This window comes from Cryptomeria japonica, chromosome 10 (assembly GCF_030272615.1).
Source record: "Cryptomeria japonica chromosome 10, Sugi_1.0, whole genome shotgun sequence".
Classification (NCBI taxonomy): Eukaryota; Viridiplantae; Streptophyta; class Pinopsida; order Cupressales; family Cupressaceae; genus Cryptomeria; species Cryptomeria japonica.
This window is the reverse complement of record NC_081414.1, coordinates 478,822,206-478,832,524: the sequence shown is the minus strand read 5'-3', so window position 1 is coordinate 478,832,524 and position 10,319 is coordinate 478,822,206.

The window sequence follows — 10,319 nt, the reverse complement described above, 5'->3', positions numbered from 1 at the left end:
GTGTGATTGGAGATTGCTAACTGCTTTAAAGAAAACCAACAATCATAATATCACCTATTTTTGTTCATTGTTATAAAAACATAGACCAATAATAGTCAAGGGTTAAGAAGAAGGCCAAATCTATCGGTCCAAAAAGATACCATTTAAATCAAACACCTCTTGATCATAATGATTGCACAAGGACGTGCAATATGATAAGTTGGGGGAATGATGAGAGCAAATAATGTTCCATTTTATGCCATAGTATAGCCTATTTCTTGCACCTTCATACCCACTTTGACATTCCATATCATACCATTTTGTCACCTTTATGTTGCATATGGTTACGTATATATAAGGTATTTAATATAGTTTTGAGATTAAATTATGAAAATTAAATATTGATTGATAAGAATCATGATTTCAAACCTTGGAAATTATAGCTACAACATACAAAACTTCTTGTCACTTTTTGGGCAGGAACTGTTGCATATCACTTTCTAATCAGCAAGATTTTATTCTATGATTTGTATGTTTCAAAGTTTGTTGTAATTTCTGCACGATTCCTGTCACTTGAATAGAATAGAATAGAACAGATCATGTTTCTAGGAAGTGACAATTCATGTCCCTAGTTTTATTTCGATTTGCAATAGGTTTTCTTTTCTAGTTGCACTTCATCTCCACTCATCTCACTACATGCAGCTCTTGTGCAAATAGCCACGACATCTTTTGCAAGTTTACACCTTTGGATTGACACATATAGACCCAACTAAATTCATTATAAAGCATTAAATCTTTCTTATTCTTTACCCTAGTGTTGGCCTATCATTTTGGCGTCGTTACCGAGGAAAGGTGTCAAAGGCATATTAGCTCAGTGAGTTGAGTTAGGACCAATGAGTTAGAAAGAAAGCTCTCTCAATTGTCAAGCTCGCTTGGGAGATTACTCCTAATTTACATTATTTAAATCATATAGATGCATTGTTTGATTTTTCAGGTAGATCTTAGAAGATAGCTCACCATTTCTATATATCATCACTAGTTGTTGTGAGTCATTGGTAAGAAAGAATTAAGTTTGAGGAAACAATACAAAAATGTTACATTTTCAAGGGAGTTCAAACATGTGACTTTTGGGAGAAAAATGTTTCAGACATGAAGATTCCAAACGACATGCAAGAGGGAAAATGTGTTTGGTGTTGCCCTGAGACCCCGCAAGGGGCGTTGCCCCTTGACTCCACTGGGGGCTACCGCCCCCAAGCCCTCGCTTTTAAATTTAAAAACCAAAAAGGAAATTGGTGGGGAACTTGCGTCAAACCAAGGTGATGATTTTATACCTGCTCTTCCTAATGAATGCAATATAAATTATCTTGATCTTTCATTACCATTGTCACGTGCATCTACAAATTTTATTTCTATCGATGAGCAAGAACAAATAATTGATGAATTTTTAGGATAATGGAATTTTGAAAATGAAGATTTAGCCATGTGTTGTTTTTTATTATTGCAAGGAGGAAGCTAAGTGCACATGCCACGTTGATCAAGAGGATGTGCTAATGGATATACAAGCTATAAGTGAGCCTCATCAAAACAAGGGTGGAAGTGAACAAGTCTTCTCTAAAGCTCAAAGACAACTTCACACGTCAAGTTGGGAAGATCAAGGTATGCATGATTATTTTTAAATGTCTATTGGAATAGGAAAAAACCATGTTTCTTCATAGAATGCTTCTTCCCCTACTTTGTATGGTGAATGGAAAAATGTATGCTCACAACAACCACAATACATATTATTACCATCTCCATCATATGTAATACCATCTTCATGATGACCATCCTACTTAAGCCTGCCCACTTTATATTCCAAACAACTTTTACCATTATCGCATTCGTGTCACCAACTATCCACTTTCACATATCCACCAAAGGCAACCATGATGCCTAATAAAACATTACATAATAAAGTGGTTGAAATTACATATGATAATGCAAATTCATGGATCCCTTCACATTCTAATAATGTGCATGAAATTGGCCAATCGTAATTGAAGTATATTGTAGCAATTACAGGATGTGATTTAAATTTGCTTGGATTAGAAGAACAATATGATCAATGGAATGATATTCAACATGGTTCTTCTTACTTAATTAACAAATCGCAACCTTTGGAGGGTATTCACACACACGAGGAAACACTTCAAAATGAGTTTAGTTTAATTATGGAACTCATAAATGTGTGTGTTGACATTAATCATGCACTAAACAGTGTTGAACTAAATGCATTGATTATTCAAGGATTGTGTCAGATAAAAAATGAAAGCCTACAAGATCTATCTTTTAATATTTTTATACTCAACTATATAGATCTTTGGAGGCCTATCGTCAAAATGTGTATCCCTCACACACTTATTGATTTAGGCCCACCAATAATTAATTTTATGATTATGCATAATTAGATGGGTTTGGATGCATTAATGACCATACCAAACATTGACAACGATATAATGTTACCATGATACAATACTATAAAATAATGATTGTTCAATGAGAAGGATCAAGGTTTTAATATTTATATCTTTGTCATTCTTGATTCTTTATCTTAAGATGAGCATTCATTGAAACAACTGAAGGTATTGTATCTCTTGATTATTTGGATTATATTAAGATGACCATTCATTGAACGTGGCTCAAGGTATTATTTAATATATCATTGTCTTTCTTAATTCCTCGGATTTTCCTAATAACTTCATACTTTTGTAGTATTAAATTAAGCTGGGGGAAATCCCTTGAATTTTGGAATTCATTGATATATTATTGGCAATGTCTTCATTAATTGGTGCCTCTAATAAGACCTCATGTGTGAGATTTGGAAAAAATCAAGGTATGCATTCTTGTGTTGATTTGCATTTTATTTATATTATGTTTACACAAGAATTAATCACCATTCATCCATTTCATTATTGAATATTTATTCATATATATAACTCTACCATTTATTTTCTAATCAATCAATCGATTATAATGGTAAATTTATTAAATGTATAATATTATACATTACTATACTTGATATGTTTAGTCTTGAGAAAATGATTATAGGTTTTTCATTGTGGTTCCTCGGTATTTTTACACTAGTACCAATTAAAGATGCTTCTCTACATGGGTATCCAAGACACACTTTCTTGGCATTGCTCACTAGATGGTCGAAAGCAAATTTATTTTGCGCTTCACTCTTGTGGATCACAAGAGGATTTTTGTGCCAAAATGTTTCACATTAATGGATAGACATTCTCTCTTTCACCATCCTTGATGCTAGATCATGTGGAGGACAACATGCTACTTGGTGTAATTACGGATCTTCCAGTACCATGTTCTTGGCTAATCTTCACAAGCCACACATCAAGAAACAATTTGAAGAAATGTGGAGGCCTTCCAAAGAGCTTGTGTATATTCTAATGCAGATCTGTACCATTCATCATCAAGATTGATTCATTCACCTATCTAAATTTATATAGATAAGATGAGAGACTCCCTTGATCTTTCTCGACATTGCCTTCTCTTTGGAAAATTAATTCTCTTGTGAGTAATTATTTCCACCAAGCACTTGGGCATGTATTCCAAACTTTTGTAGTCAACTTTTAGATATGGTGGCATGCACTAAATGGGATCATATTATGTGATCCTGTTATACACATATGTATGGTCACTCTTCATGTGGTATATTTCTTCTGGCCATTGGTCATCCTTTCAAGTTCTACATGCAACCAATTTTAGCAGTGGCATTCATTGAAGGGATTCTAATGAAACTTTATGCTTTGGATGGTATCATTTTCATCATCCATATAAGAGTTTCATATTCTATGGTCATTATATGCAGTTTTTCAAAAGAAGAAAAAAATGAAAAAAATGCAATAATTTTTAGTAATGAAAACCTTCAGGCGTTGTTAGACAACTATAATTTAAAAACCAATTTTTGGGTGGTTGTAGTTGAAATAATTCTTAGCGGTGAAAACTATTTTTATAGTGCCACTAAGTGATGAGTGATTGAAAACTAGCTTGCCAGTGGTCACTTATCATTATCAAAAAATGAAAAAAAAAACACATGCAATAATTGTTCTTCCTATGGGCTAATCAATTTGTAGGTTCACTCATATGCTTTTGTGTCTGTTTCACTGAATCTGAGTGCCTTCAATACCTCTTGTCACTCATTTATGTAGCTCTAATATCACATATTGTGATCATTTCTTTGATCGCTTCTACGAAGTGCTACATATTCAGTTGAGGTGTTACAAAAAGTGAGATCAGCTAGCTGCCACATGTTTTATGATGCTTCAATCAGATTGAGATCTTTCATGGTATTGCAATCCCTGTCCAAATTTTGAGTTCCTTCCTTGCTTGCAGATCACAGTTGCTGAATTCTTTTAGTTACCTGACCTTGGCATAGCTGGACATGCAAGTCGGTAAAACAATCAGTTCTATTTTTTATTGTTTTATCTCTTAACTTTATTAATATTTCTTATTTATACTGATCCTATATGCATCATCCATACCTATCCTTTCCATGTTTCCTTAGGATGGTCAACCCTTTAAGTTGGGGGAGGTCTACCATCCTTATTACCTATCTTTTCACCCATTATTTCACTTTATCCTTAATCATCCCTTCATAGTTCACCATGCATGATCATTTCATATTACTTATCATTTCATCCTTCAGGTTGCCTATCATTTCATCCTTGATATTATGCAGAATGAAAAAAATTGAAAAGTGAAAAAAGAAAAAAGAAAAAAAAAATTGAAAATGAAAAGAAAAAAAAATGGAAGAAAAATGAAAAGTTGGAGGATTGAATAAATTGAAAGCTTGAAAACAAACTATAAGATTGAAAATTAAAAACATCAAGCTTGTTATGAAGAGATGGTGAAAAATAATTCAAAAATAATTGAAAGTAAATCAATGAGGCTTTGTATGAAGAGGGATTGATGAAAAATATGATGAGGTATAATAGTCAAGGGTTAAGAAGAAGGCCAAATCTATCGGTCCAAAAAGCTCCCATTCAAATCAAACACCTCTTGATCATAATGATTGCACAAGGATGTGCAATAAGCTAAGTTGGGGGGAATGATGAGAGCAAATAATGTTCCATTTTATGCCATATTCTAGCCTGTTTCTTGCACCCTCATACCCACTTCCACATTCCATTCCCATTCCATATCATACCATTTTGTCACCTTTATGTTGCATATGGTTATGTATATATAAGAGCTATTTAATATAGTTTTAAGATTAAATTATGAAAAATAGATATTGATTGATAAGCATCATGATTTCAAACCTTGGAAAATATAGTTGCAGCATAAAAAACTTACTGTCACTTTCTGGGCAAGAATTGTTGCATCACTTTCCAACCAGCAATGTATTTCTGTCATCTTTTCAAAAGATGACATCAACTTCCAAGGTGGCATCAGCTACTGTTGGTTGTATACCAGAGCTAAATAATTACAAGGATGTGTGAATGGAGATTGCTAACTACTTTGAAGAAAACCAACAATCATAATATCGCTTGCTTCTATTCACTGTTATAACAGCATAAACCAATTATCCACATGCGCCATTCTAGTGATGGGGAAACCTACAGTGAAGGAAACCTGCCAATTTTTCTATTTCCTATTTCTTTTTGTTGTTATAAAAAATTTATTTTTAATTACTGGCCATTACAGAGGTTGTATGTGGGCCATTCTATTATATAGCTTGTTGGTTGTGGTCAAAAATAACTCTCTATTTTTGTATGTATTGGTTATAAGACAACATGTATATCAGTAGCATGATATTAGTTATGAGAGATAGACTTTGGTGAGCAAAATATAGTGTACATAAATTTCTGAGGAAGAATGTATGAGATCTTATTATTTGTAAATTCAATATTGTTGTTCAGATTTGAACTCAAAAGTTATCTGATTAGTTTCTTCATCGAGCAACTGGGAGGAAGGGCACCCACTCTTCAGCTGTTGGACGAATGTACATTTTTTATTTCTGCAAGTGTGTTTTTTATTATTTCAGCATTGTTTGGATTGGTTAAACATTAGAAATAGATATAGTAATGTTTGCAGTTGGTATTTAATTTCAATTGGTTTCCATGTTTCATATTTAATTCTATGATCTGTATGTTTCAGAGTTTGTTGTAATTTCTACACAGTTCCTATCACTTGAATAGAATAGAACAGATCCTGTCACCAGTTTTATTTCAATTTGCAATAGGTTTTCTTTTCTAGTTGCACTTCTTCTCCACTCATCTCACTGCTTGTAGCCCTTATGCAAATATCCACAACATCTTTCGCAAGTTTATGCATCTAGATTGACACGTATAGACCAAATTGAAACTCATCATAAAGCATTAAATATTTCTTATTCTTTGCCCTAGTGTTGGTCTATCACTTCCCACCTGCTCTCTTTATCTCTCGTCTCCCTCTCTACCTACCTCTCTTTCCATCCATATCTACTTTTATCTCCCCTAATTCTCTACCTCCTTCCCTCCATTCTACTATTTATCTCACTTCACTCTCTCTCGAGCTCTCCCTTTATCTCTCTCCCTCCCTCCTTCCATCTCCAGACTCTCTCTCTCTAGCTACTTATCTCTATCTACCTGATCTCTCTTTAAATACCTCTCCTTCTCTCCCTCACTCGAAGTCTCCCCTTCACTTTTTTATATATCACCTATCTCTATCTCTCTCCTTCCCTTTCCACCTCTCTCTATCTATTTTCCCCCTCCCAACTTATCACAATCTCTCCTCTTCCTCTCTCTATTTCTCTATATATCTCTCCCTCCCTACAATACCTCTATTTCTATGTTTTCTTCTATCTACCAAACCTTCCCTTACCACTTCTATCAATCTCACTATCTCCCCACTCTCTCTCTCTATTACCTTTTTCTCAACCTACATCTCTCGCCCTCCCTACCTATATCTCTATCTCTCTCTCTTTTCATTTATCTCTACTTATCTATATCTACCTACCTTTTTGCACTCCCCCTCATAAACTATTTATCTAAATACCTAGATAAATATAGAGAGAGAGGTGAAAAGAGGTTAGATAGATAGAAGTGGAGGTGATATTTAGAGAGAGAGAGAGAGTAGTATGAAGGGAAGGAGGTAGAGAGTTAGGGAATTAAAATTAGTGAGGTATGAAAAGAGAGGTAGGTAGAGATAAGGAGAGGGGAGATAAAGAGTGATAGATAAAGAAAAATAGATAGGGAAGGAGGGAGGGAGGAAGTGAGAAATATTTATGAAGATGAATAGAGATAGGAAGGAGAGAAGAGGTATGTGGAGAGAGGGAGAGGGAAGAAAGGGAAGTAAAGATAGAGCATGGGAGAGAGAGAGAGAGAGAGAGAGAGAGAGAGAGAGAGAGAGAGAGAGGGTGAGAGGGTGTATGTAGGGAGACAGAGAGAAGAGACACACACACACATGTGTGTGTGGGGGTGTGTGTGTGTGTCTCTCTCTTCTCTATGTCTCCCTACAGAGAGAGAGGGGATGTATGTAGGGAGACAAAGAGAAGAGACATATATATATATATATATATATACATATACACACACAAAGAGAGAGAGAGAGAGAGAGAGAGAGAGAGAGAGATTTGGGGAGGGGGATAGAGAGGTGAGATAGAGAGGAGAACATGTGTGTCACATATTTAGAGAATAGAGGGGAGATATAAAGGAGGGTGAGAGAGATGTTTAAATATTGGAGGAGAGGAGAGAGTGAGATAGAGAGATGGGGGAGTGATAGGTAGAGAGATAGGTCTAGAGATGGAGGAAGATAAAGAGAGTGATATATAGAGAGAGACAGAGACAGAGACAGAGAATTATAATGAGAGCTTAGTGATTACAGAAATTTAATTATGTCTGAGAAATTATAAGATCTAGAGCTTGGGGAGAGAGGAGAGAGTGAGATAGAGAGAGGTGAAGAGAGAAGGAGAGATGGGAAAATAGATAGGTCTAGAGCTTAGTGGAGACAAAGAGTGTGAGATAGAGAGATAGCAAGTGAATGAATGATATAAACCCAATGATTATTGAAATTTGACTAAGTCTGAAAAATTATAAGATCTCCTAAAATCTAGAATCTGTATTATGACTCCTAGAGATCTGAAACCACTCTCAAACATCGTGACAATATATACATAAAATATAACTTAAAGTATGAGATAGATAAAAGGCAAAGAGAAATTATAACTTATACTTCAATGTTATATTTTATGTATGTATCCTGCTGAAAAACTAAGGGAACGCTAAATGAATTGCATATAAGTCCATGTTACTAATCTAACTTTATGTAAGCAAAACACGTACATGTTTTTCTTACTAAACATAACGCCTATGTGTTTTTTATTTTTAAAAATGCAAACACAGTTTGGCTTGGATTTAGGCTCGGTAATACGAGCCTTAATGTGAATGGGTTATTTAGATTTAAAAATAACCCATTTGCATTAGTAAGTTTTAGAATTTTTCTTGAGAGGGTGTCCAGTTTTTTGCACACCATCTTGGTCCACTTACCCCAATTTCAAACATCTATAATCTTTTTACATCCTTAATTATTTCATCGTGTGATGAAAATTTAACCTTTATGCTTATTTATTCTTAATCACTTAAAACATGATTCATTTGAATTGTATGGGTAACGAGTGGTGGTAAACCCTTATAAAGTTAAAGGTTAAAATTTCCACCGAAACCTTAGTGATAACCTCCAATGACCAATTATATCCTTCCATCGCAATTTCTTATAGTAGGCAACATGTGAGATGTGAATTGTGTACTATGAAAGTTAAACCCATGTGCTACAATGTGTATGTTAAAAATAACATGTTTTGAAATCTCCAACTTCTTATAAGACGTTAATAACTATATGTAGACACCTAAAAATGTCTCATTAATCACACACTAATTATTTGTCCTATTTAATTGAATAATTCTTCAATTATTTAATTAAGCTAGTTATTCTTTTGAACTAACTCAATCATCACCTTGCACATTATTAATCATTCAATTTCTATCAATTCTCCATCAATTAATCATTTAACCCCTTTCAAATATTAATTAAATATTATTTATATTTTTAATTACAATTTTCCTTAATTAAATAATCTTTATTATTTAATTAATTCTATTTCTAATAATTAAATATTTAATTAGTTAATTATTTCTTCCAATTCCCTAAATTCGAATTTCAACTAATTTCATTTTTCTCAAATTCACATTTCACCAAATCTGGATTTCAATGGATTTCAATGAATTTCAATTTAATCTCCTACAGCACATGTTGAAAATCAGGACTGGTTCATCAAATCAATTAACTAATTAGTTAACTCAGTTAACTCTCCAATCTCCCCTTTTCACTCCAAATCAACTTTTTTTACTAATCCATCTATTCAGTCATCTCCCTAATCAATTCAATTTTCTCCTCAACCAATCTAGTCAACTGGCTAATCTATTTAGTCTATTGATCAATCAAATGAATTAACAAACAAATCTATCATGTTAACAGATCAGTCAATTTACTTAACTGATTAATCAAAATTAGTTATCTATCAATCAACACTTCAGTTCAATTTCTCACCCAATTTGTCTCAAAAATCTATAAATTCAACATCATTTCTCCTCAATTTTCCTAGAATCTAGAATCACATAATCACAGAATTATAATCTTCAAAGCAATTGTCTATCTTATGTAGGAAATCCTAGTGCAACACCTAAGAGCCACCTACATACACAATTCAAAGAAGAGCAATGGAAGCCTTGTTACATCAATTGAGGGAGTTTAATTAGATTTCATTTTGATATTCAATTGATTTAGCATTATATCATTGTCATTTAGGAGTATTTCTAATTAGATTAGAGTTGCTATTCTCTCTTATAATCTAATTATCTTTTATCACTGAATTTACCCCTAAGAAACACTATACTTATCTACTTAAGCATTTGAAATAACAACAATTCATGACAGTGTTTTTGGGTATGAGAAATTGAAAGTTTCAAAAAATGGTTTCTTTTAACCTCCACTTCACAAAGTAACCAAAACACATGTAGTGTTTTGCAACCTCTACTATGAAGAAGTATATTCAATTTACCCAACATCAACAACAATGGTGTTATTTCTATTTCAAATACACACATATATATACAAAGTTACAAACCACAGGGATTGGGTGCATTGTAAATTGTAGGTTAGAACTAAAATGTGTTTTGAAAGATATAATTTCATATAGGATGCAGTGTGCACTATGAAAGTTAAACCTCTATCCATAACAAGCATCATTATGTGGGGGAGGAAATTCAACACCCTCAAAGTGATGAAAACTCAAAGGAGCAAAT